The sequence below is a fragment of the Berghia stephanieae genome, chromosome 5 (genome assembly GCF_034508935.2).
Source record: "Berghia stephanieae isolate SIO BIC M18660-M18661 chromosome 5, UCSD_Bste_1.3, whole genome shotgun sequence".
In the NCBI taxonomy this organism is placed as follows: Eukaryota; Metazoa; Mollusca; class Gastropoda; order Nudibranchia; family Aeolidiidae; genus Berghia; species Berghia stephanieae.
This window is the reverse complement of record NC_088364.1, coordinates 54,737,330-54,747,329: the sequence shown is the minus strand read 5'-3', so window position 1 is coordinate 54,747,329 and position 10,000 is coordinate 54,737,330. Positions and strand designations below refer to the sequence as shown.

General features: G+C 32.4%; 1 protein-coding gene across 1 annotated transcript in view; it reads left to right on the top strand.

Moving 5' to 3' along the window:
* The window catches only part of LOC144973225 (gamma-glutamyl hydrolase A-like), a 47,965-nt gene that overhangs the window by 31,469 nt on the left and 6,496 nt on the right, over nt 1-10,000 (top strand). The gene's annotated exons all lie outside the window — the stretch shown is intronic.

The window sequence follows — 10,000 nt, the reverse complement described above, 5'->3', positions numbered from 1 at the left end:
AGCCTTTATTTCGTCTTAAGAGAAGTGATGCAAGTTCAAATGCTTATGAAATAAAATGAAACATACTTTTTCTATCATTTCGTCTTTATGGAAGGGGTGGGGCGGGGGGGGGGGTATAGGTGTAAATACGTTGAGGACGTCTTAAGAGAAGTTTTATAGCGATAAAACCTCCGGCAATTTTCCTTAGTTTCGTTTTTACCAACTAATCAAAAAGTTATCTTCCTTTCGTTATTACTAGCCAATCGAATTGCGCTAAATGTCAAAACAATTCAAAATTGTAAAAGCAAAAATAGTTCAAGGCACGGGCCAACAGCCTAAGGATATGTTCACATATAGTTTTGTCATAACTAACCAATCGAAATATGGTAAATGTCAAAACAACTCAATATCAGCATTTTCATTGTTTGTGTAAAAGCGAACGTATATAGATCTAGTTTAAGGCAGCTCACGGAAATGTTCGTATATCTATCTTCCAACAAGCTTGTTGGAATTATGTACAGAAGCTTGGGCTATCTTGATTTAAAAACGTTTGCCCAACTTTATAAGTCTGTCATTTGACCTTATCTAGAGTATGGAAATAGTATCTGAGGTCCCTTATTTATGCGACAGTCTGTTAACATTGAGAACGTACAAAGACGCGCTACGAGACTTTTACCTGACATTCGACATCTGCTAATCCTGCTTAAAAAGATTAAAGTATCTAATTTTGCCTTCACTAAAATATTGTAGAATAAGACGTGATCTTATTCATGTATTTAGACTCGTGCATGGTTCTTACAATATAGATTATAAGGATTTTTTAAAAATATTCGCATGTTACAAACACAAGGGGAGATTTAAGATATTTGTTGCAAGATGTAATTCGTCTATAAGGAAAAATAATCTAATTCAAAGGGCTGTGATAATTTTGAATAATCCAAAGTTTGAGACAAAGAAATCTAATTCAATTATAATTTTAAGAATGCCATTGATAAAGAGCTTACCAACGTAATATTTGATTTTGACGAATAATGTAACATGACAGTAGATATTATATTTTATATATCAAGTATTTTAAAGTCTCGAATGTACAAGTCGGACATGTCAAACGAATGTAAATAGATTTAATTATACTACGAATATTGAATATGACACTTATTTTTGTATTAGATATTTAATTCTCAATATTATCAATTAATTTACATTGAATACTATTTATATAATTGGTAACTTGTATCTATGCATAAAAGTTAGACAGCGCATTTAAAGGTTTTTAGAACCTGTTAGCACTTACAACACGATAACTGAATGTATATCGCCTCTCTGGCTATGAATACTGAAACGTCTTTTAAAAAGAGAAATCAATATCCCATCTTATGATATGTTCCCTAGATAAACAGGATCTCGTGCTTCGTATATAAACAGCCAAGGCTTCAAAAAGTAATATCTATTCTATGTTTGAAAAATAAATTAACAACATGATATTTTGCTTCAGTAAGTTTTAATCATTCTAGATGCAAACAAATGTAACACTACTTTTTTTATTATTAAAATGGTCTGATTTTGTTGATAATATGCCGATGCTATGACAATGACAAGTATAATGTACCAACATAAATGAAAAACAAAATGAATGAATAAATGAAAGAGACATAATCACAAAAACATGGACTAATTTTATCTTGCTCTGTCACACCCCAATCAAATAGACATCAACAACCAACCTTAAAGATAAAGCAGGCGTAGTCGCAAGAGCAAGGACTAACTCTCTTCTCGCCACATCTATTTCGGCAGGAGGGGATCGTATGGTCCTCCGCCTTATACTTAAATCGTACGCGGCCTCGAGATTTACTTCCATTTAGATAATTTATAATTAAGTCTGATAAAGGTTGCAATATGTGATTATCATTGCCTAAAATGTCTGTGCTTTGACAGTTTCCATCACTTATGAAGCCTGCATCTGAGTTATTCTCATTCGTCAAGGTATTTGTCACGTGACATCTAGACACCCTTGTATTAGTTGTATTGGAAACACTATGCTTATTTGCCATAGTTTCTGTGAAATTATATTTCTTTGCAGCGATGTCCGTATCGTAATCTTTATTTTTCGAGGTATCTATAGCAAAATCTTTATTTTTCAAAGTAGTAATACCATTATATTTGTTTGGAAAGGTATCTGTGTCGTAAATTTTATCTTTTACAATCACTTTGAGAAAGAGATGTTCATTAATAAATGATGCTCTCGTTTTCAACATCTCTTTATTAATGTTGCCCTCTGTTTTCTTTATTGGAATATTTCCAAGCCGTAAATTTTGATATACCGTCTTGCCGTTGGTCACAGATGGCAAAGAATAAGCGTTAGAATCAGTTTTTGAACTTTCTGTTTTCTTAACATGAATATATGGCGATATTCTTGTCTTAAAATTTTGGTTTACATCATTTCTTGACATTGAATAAGAGTTTTCCATTTTGGATTTTGTATTGTTTTTGTCTTGTTAACATACCAAATCCCTTCATCAGTTGGTTGGTTTTGTGTGATTGACAAGAAATGATAGTTGTCAATAGAAGAACGTAAGTGAAAGAACTTATCACAGATAACATCGTGTCTGTCGTGTTTGAGTTAGTACACGTTTTTCGTCTGATTGCTCTCTTAGTTCTCAATTTCAAATAAAACTCTCACATGATAAATTTATATGGAAAAATTGGTCCTTCAGCGTTGGAGTCCGTGAAAGATTTTGCATGCTTTTATTGTTTCGTTTTCTTCTGTCTGTCAATCACGTTTTAACGTTACTCTTGAACATATCAATGTAAACATCTACGGCACACCTGACTACTTGAAAATGTTAAAAATTAGTGATTTTTAGTAGCTGAAAATTTTAGTTGCTATAATTAAATTTAAAAATCAACAATTTACCCTCTAAAGTATTAAATAACACTTCAAAATCCTTACATTATGTAGTCTGACATCAACTTTCATTTTCAATAAGTTTTAATGACTTAGAACTAGATACGCTCATGAAAGTTTTAAAATAAAGTTGGAGCCAAAATTACGTAATTCTCCGAATTTTTCGTAGTAGTAGGCAGGTCTGGTCTACAGATGACTTAGATGATTGTAAGACTTAACAAAAGTTTGATACAAAACATAATATTCTATATTCTATTATATTTTTATGTGGTATGCCAAGACGCAAACTTATGTATACACTTCTTGTATATGTATTCTTATGTATACCCGCACGATGAGCCACAATGTTAAAGACTCATTGTTTTATTTGAAAAACTTTCAAACAAAGCTAAAAAATATACTCTCATTTGTGCTGGGTTATAAATAGAAATAAAATGAAACATACTTTTTCTATCATTTCGTCTTTATGGAAGGGGGGGGGGTATAGGTGTAGATGCGTCGAGGACGTCTTAAGAGAAGTTTTATAGCGATAAAACCTCCGGCAATTTTCCTTAGTTTCGTTTTTACCAACTAATCAAAAAGTTATCTTCCTTTCGTTATTACTAGCCAATCGAATTGCGCTAAATGTCAAAACAATTCAAAATTGTAAAAGCAAAAATAGTTCAAGGCACGGGCCAACAGCCTAAGGATATGTTCACATATAGTTTTGTCATAACTAACCAATCGAATATGGTAAATGTCAAATCAACTCAATATCAGCATTCTCATTGTTTGGGTAAAAGCGAACGTATATAGATCTAGTTTAAGGCAGCTCACGGAAATGTTCGTATATCTATCTTCCAACAAGCTTGTTGGAATTATGTACAGAAGCTTGGGCTATCTTGATTTAAAAACGTTTGTCCAACTTTATAAGTCTGTCATTTGACCTTATCTAGAGTATGGCAATAGTATCTGAGGTCCCTTATTTAAGCGACAGTCTGTTAACATTGAGAACGTACAAAGACGCGCTACGAGACTTTTACCTGACATTCGACATCTGCTAATCCTGCTTAAAAAGATTAAAGTATCTAATTTTGCCTTCACTAAAAAATTGTAGAATAAGACGTGATCTTATTCATGTATTTAGACTCGTGCATGGTTCTTACAATATAGATTATAAGGATTTTTTTAAATATTCGCATGTTACAAACACAAGGGGAGATTTAAGATATTTGTTGCAAGATGTAATTCGTCTATAAGGAAAAATAATCTAATTCAAAGGGCTGTTTTATTTGAAAAACTTGCAAACAAAGCTAAAAAATATACTCTCATTTGTGCTGGGTTATAAATAGACTTTAAATGAATACAAGTAGCTATATAGGAGAGTCCAATCATTTAAACCCGTGCGCACGGATTATCGCAAATGCCTCCAAAGTTACGAAATATGGCGCTGTGACTGTTTATATGTATTATTATTGCAAGTGAGATTACTCATTTTGAATACTGGTAGTGATAGACTTAACAGTTTTCTCACAATGTCGATTTCCTTTGATCTTTTAATCATTTGCAATAAAATATGACTCAAACGTTAAAATGTTTACAGTAATGGTATGTTGATTCTCTTTCCCGTGAGGAAAATATTCACAACAAAGTTGTATTCAGTTGCGTTGCTTAGCAAATACTTTTGGGTGTTTCAAATTGTGTAACAATATATGTAATTTAAATAGTACCTAACAGTGTTGAAAAAAGCTCGTAGCGTTTATAATTTATCTCTTCCCTGGTGGACAACGGATGACACAAGCAGCCCGTTAGGTGCTTATACATATTTGGACATTGATGTCATTGATTTAAAAAACCGGGGGGGGGGGGGGGGGGGGGTGTCTTTCAAATGTTTACGCACGTCTTCGATAGGACGAGGAGAAAAACCTTTAACAAAGATATAATCCCCGACCATCTGTTGAACAAGACAACTCACAAAGGTCGCAGAAGACATTTCACGAAACCCACTGGTCGGTCACCCATCGTACACGGTACTTGTTTTACATTCTTGAATTATGTTCACTGGGGAGGGGGCGGTGGCGCTTTGAATGTAACAATGTGAAATATTGAATCTAAACTTCATTAACACCATATTCATTGTAAGTTTTGTACAGTATGATCTTTCAAAGGAACTGAAGTTTTCAAATACAAAATGACATAATTATTAATTTGACCTCTCCACTCTGAGGTCCTGGTTGGGGAAATCTTTTAATAGTATTGCTATTCGCCGCATGCCATGAAAGAGAATTTCATGCTTCGCCTCTCTGGAAAAATACTTAGACTTGTAAATTTTCCTCATTGTGACAAATTTACATGTTTATTCCAAATTGTTATCAGTTTTTTTATGAATGTAGAAATCACCACGCCTTTGGCTTTAAACTATTAAAATGTAACAATTGTTTATGTCAAGTGTGTATTAAGTGCACAATTTGCTGCGTCATTTTGAAACCAGGGTGACAATGTTAGTGAGTATGAATCTCGTGAAAAGTGAACCCCCGGTCAAGCCTGTGTGGAGTTCAGTGATCGTAATCACGGCAGAATTTACTGTGTATAGATAGTTCGAAGATGACGTCACTCAGGCCTTTGTTATTGTTTTTGCCATCCGCGTTTGTGAGTTGTTCTCACTAAACTGTATTAACCAGACTATAAAAGTTCATGGTTACACAGAGTTTGCGTGTTGGTCCGTTATACTTCCGGATGGCAATGTGTGAACTCCTTGGCCAAGCGCATTCTATCTATATTATTGTTAACTTAAACCATCCAATTGTTCACTCATCCCCGACCTTTCGTTTTTTATATACCTTAAAGAAGAAAAATCCCAAAGTAGGTACTGTAACCGATATTTGCCAAGCGTAACAAATAATTCTAATGTTCGAGCCAGTTATCATTAAAATCCATCAGAAGGTTGTGAAGATTTCCACGTCGACGCGCACGGGTTGTGGAACGGACTATACCTCCGGCCGGAGCGCCATATTGGGAACGAGTTTGAAATTTTAAACAAGGATTACAAGAATCCTTTAATTATACCCGTCCAATAACTTTATCATTGTTTTTTTTTTTTTTATCTATTTAGTTTCCGCAATGTTTTGACCTAAATAAAGGCTTGACGATTTGATTTTAAGAATAATTACGATTGAGCACGTGATCAATAATACAATATTATCCGTCTACATCTCTCTTAAGTAAAAGCGCATGCTTGCTGGGTAAGCATTACCTGACCGACTCCGTAGGACTTATTTGTTTTACAAAGAATTACTGGAGTGCCTTATAAGATTATGGCTATGTAAATAATATAATGGTAAAATCAGACTTTCGTCAAAACCAATGACTAAAAAAGGAACGGAATTGACGTCACTCAGCTCTTTGTTATTGTTTTTAGTCAACCATTTTTATGGGCAGTTCTAACTAGATTCTATCAATCAGACTATAAACATTCAATGTTACACATAGTTATGTATGTTGGTTCGTTATATCCGACTGGGGGATGTTGGGAGAATTTTGGCTAATCGGACAGCATTAATATTATTTTATGATGTTTAAAACAATGATAGAGATATTTCTAGAGCCTCTCCTGACGGACTCTGAAAAGGGAAAAACACATTTTTATAAAAATTTGAACTCATTAAATATCGATCGATTAAAATTACCCTCATCTTGTCAAAAACACTCAAACCTGGGACTTTCTTTGAGAGATTTTGTTAAGATGAGGGTCATTTCTTTCGATCGATATTTGAAAGACGCGTTTTCTGGCCAAAATTTCAAACATGAGTTGTTTTTTTTCAGAGAAACGACAGGAACATCTTTCTATATCAACCCGTGGTCAGATCACTAATTTATGACAAATAAGAGACTTAGTTGGGATAATTGGCTAACACTTAAATGTTTGACATCGTGTTATGTACTATAAAGTTGTAAATGTCTATTAATATTTTGAGTTGACCGGACAGTAATATATTGCATGAAACCGTATTACATACGAATATTCAATTATTGTTCTATTCATAAAAAGGGAAAGCACTTCTTTCTGACATATTCAAGAGTTTATCGTGACGACTCCCCGAGCTGTCTGTAACAGATATTGAGAGTTCGTTTTATTTATAGAATTTCAAAAACAATTGAATGTTTTTTAGAGTGCGTCTAATTTATAATTAGCTACTGTAACTGAATATCTTTCATTTCAATATTTTTCTGAGGAAAGCTATAAATTGGGAAAGAATTCTATCTACTGAAAATGTTTATCTCCTAATTTCTAATTGCGTTTGTTTTCCTTCCAAATAATATTTAAATGCCATTGACATTTAAATGAACATAACTGGAATGGGAAACTTTATAAATTGTGTTTCGATTAAGATATTTATTTAAATGAAACATAACCATTTGACATAAGTAAAAATAATAACACCTTTGTATTGCGTTCATTATTTTTGAAAGATGTAATTAATTTCCTTTGCTAATAAACAGTTGTAGGAAAGATTACTTGTCGAAGATCAAATCATGAAACGTATATCTTTGTACATTCGATATGCAATGTCGTGTCACAAGTGAAAATCTCGAAAAATAAAAAGGTTGCATAATAATATACGATTCTTACAGTCTTGCTTTTTGGAATTCGAGATGTGCTCCCAACCGCTACACGAGCTTGCGAGTGCGCGTTAGGAGCAAAGTTCGAATTCCAAAACGCAAGAGTGTAAGAAATCATTTCTTCTACCCCTCAATCGATTCCTATCATCTTTCAATAAAAGACATCTTCAAAAACATTTAAATGATATAGATACCCTCTTTTTAAAGAATCTGATTTTTAGTGAAATTTACGCTTGATAAGCTGACGTCACAAATTATTATTGTAAACATAATAGAATTACGCGTTACTATAATTTAGGGAGAGGGGTAGAATAATGAAATATTTGCAGAGTTCTTGGTCCCGTAATAAAGTAAAAGCTCGGTATTAGGCGCAACGAACGCATCTCTGTGAGGTCAGAATGACCGCCTTTCGATCATGTTTTTGTATGGACGATGCTAGTAGAAATTATCCCTAACAAAATTATTTGCCTGAAAACGTTAATGAATTCTTTCTATTTAAACCACAAAACAGTTAATATTTTTTGTAAATGTCAAAACACGAGCAATAGCTCATGAAATGGGAATGATAATCATTATATCATCTCCATGAGGACATTCTGACATGGATTTCGACAAATCACAAATTAAATGTGTAAAATGAGAATGTAACTATTGAATTCTTGTAATTATAGTTTTTACGATAATTAATGAAAATACATGTAATTAGATAAAGATTCTTTAAAAGTAATTGTCTTCAATGTGTAACACTAGAGGTAAAAAAAAATAAATTCTGAGCAAATTACAAATGGCATTTGTTTTTGTTTAAAGCAGTTTTCTTTAAGACAACGTGATATGTCTAAAGTTATAATAATAATAATAATAATAATAATAATAATAATATATATTAATAATAAGATAATAATGATATAATAATAATAATAATAATAATAATAATAATAATAATAATAATAATAATAATAATAATAATAATAATAATAATATATAATAAATAATAATATAATAATAATAATAGTAATAATAATAGGATGACTGATTTGTTTTGGAATGTTTTGTTTTTCTTGTATTTTTCTTTCTTGCTTTGTCTGGCACCGTTTCATATATACTTGTTCAGATCTTTATCTTAAACCGGTAACTTCTCCCTAATTTCTCAATTTATTTTTTTCAACAATATTAAGTGTCATTCTACCCCTCCCTATAAATAGTTTGTAACGCGTAAAGATATCAAGTTTACAAAAATAATTTATGACGTCAGATTATTCAATCGATTAATGTCACTAAAATTTGATTCTTAAAAAAGAAGTCTACCATTTAAATGTTGTTTGAAAATGTATTTTATTCAGACATATCAAAATCGGAATGGATTAACTCACTCAATCCTAGATATTTTTCTACTTTTCAAAATTGGAAAAAATATATTAAAAATTAGCATGTACATAGAGTTTTATTCAACTACCGCGAAAACTAAAAACATTAGCTTTGATACGACGCCTATAATTTGTCTCAGAAAAAATGTAATAAATAGGCATGGGGTAAAAGTAACCTGGGTAAACTACTGATATAGTCGGTGCTGGGGTTGAGTGAGTTAAGGGGTAAAATCGACGTGCACTTATTTGCATATATGTACTCGTCGGGTAGAATAAAACATTTCTTTCACTCTTGCCTTTTGGAATTTGAACCTTGTTCCAACCATGGAGATAAAAGAAAGTGGGCGTGATCTTCTTTTCGTTTATTAAAATACGATGACTTCCGCCATGCGCAAAGCCATTTCCATTTTAATGGAGGAGTGAGTCTAAATCTCAACTGTTTACCTTACATCATAAGAGTTGCTATGATATAAAACTTTATCTCAATGATAACGGTTAACTTAAGGCTTATAAAATTCACACTACTTTTCCCTTATAAACGCTACATTAGTTTAAAACTAGATACAAAAATTTCTGTGGAACAGTGGACCCGCCCCCTTTACTGCAGACTTTTAAGCAAGTCATTCTTAAAAGTTTCATTTCAAACTTATATGTATGATTTGTATGATTTTTCCAAATAATAATTGTCACGAATTTTTTTTTTCTCTCGAAATAACATAAAGTATTTATTTTCGATAGCAATACGATACGACATAGCAGAAATTTCCGATATCACGATATAGCAGCGATACGGATATTTTAACAAGAAATAATTATTATCACTGCCCTCGTTTAATCTAATCTAATCTTTAGAAACGGCGACTGCTATCATTCGCACCTCGACTGTTGCATTTATAAACGCAATATGTATGAAGCACGATGGCTTTGTAACTATAAGTCAATAACTCCGTGAGAAATAGAGCTAGCCATATGATGACACCGTCAAAATAAGACCCAAGAAGAAGAAGAAGAAGAAGAAGAAGAAGAAGAAGAAGAAGAAGAAGAAGAAGAAGAAGAAGAAGAAGAAGAAGAAGAAGAAGAAGAGGAAGAAGAGGAAGAAGAAGAAGAAGAGTTTTTGAAGAAGAGTTTTTTTTTTAATTCTTTATTTGCATTT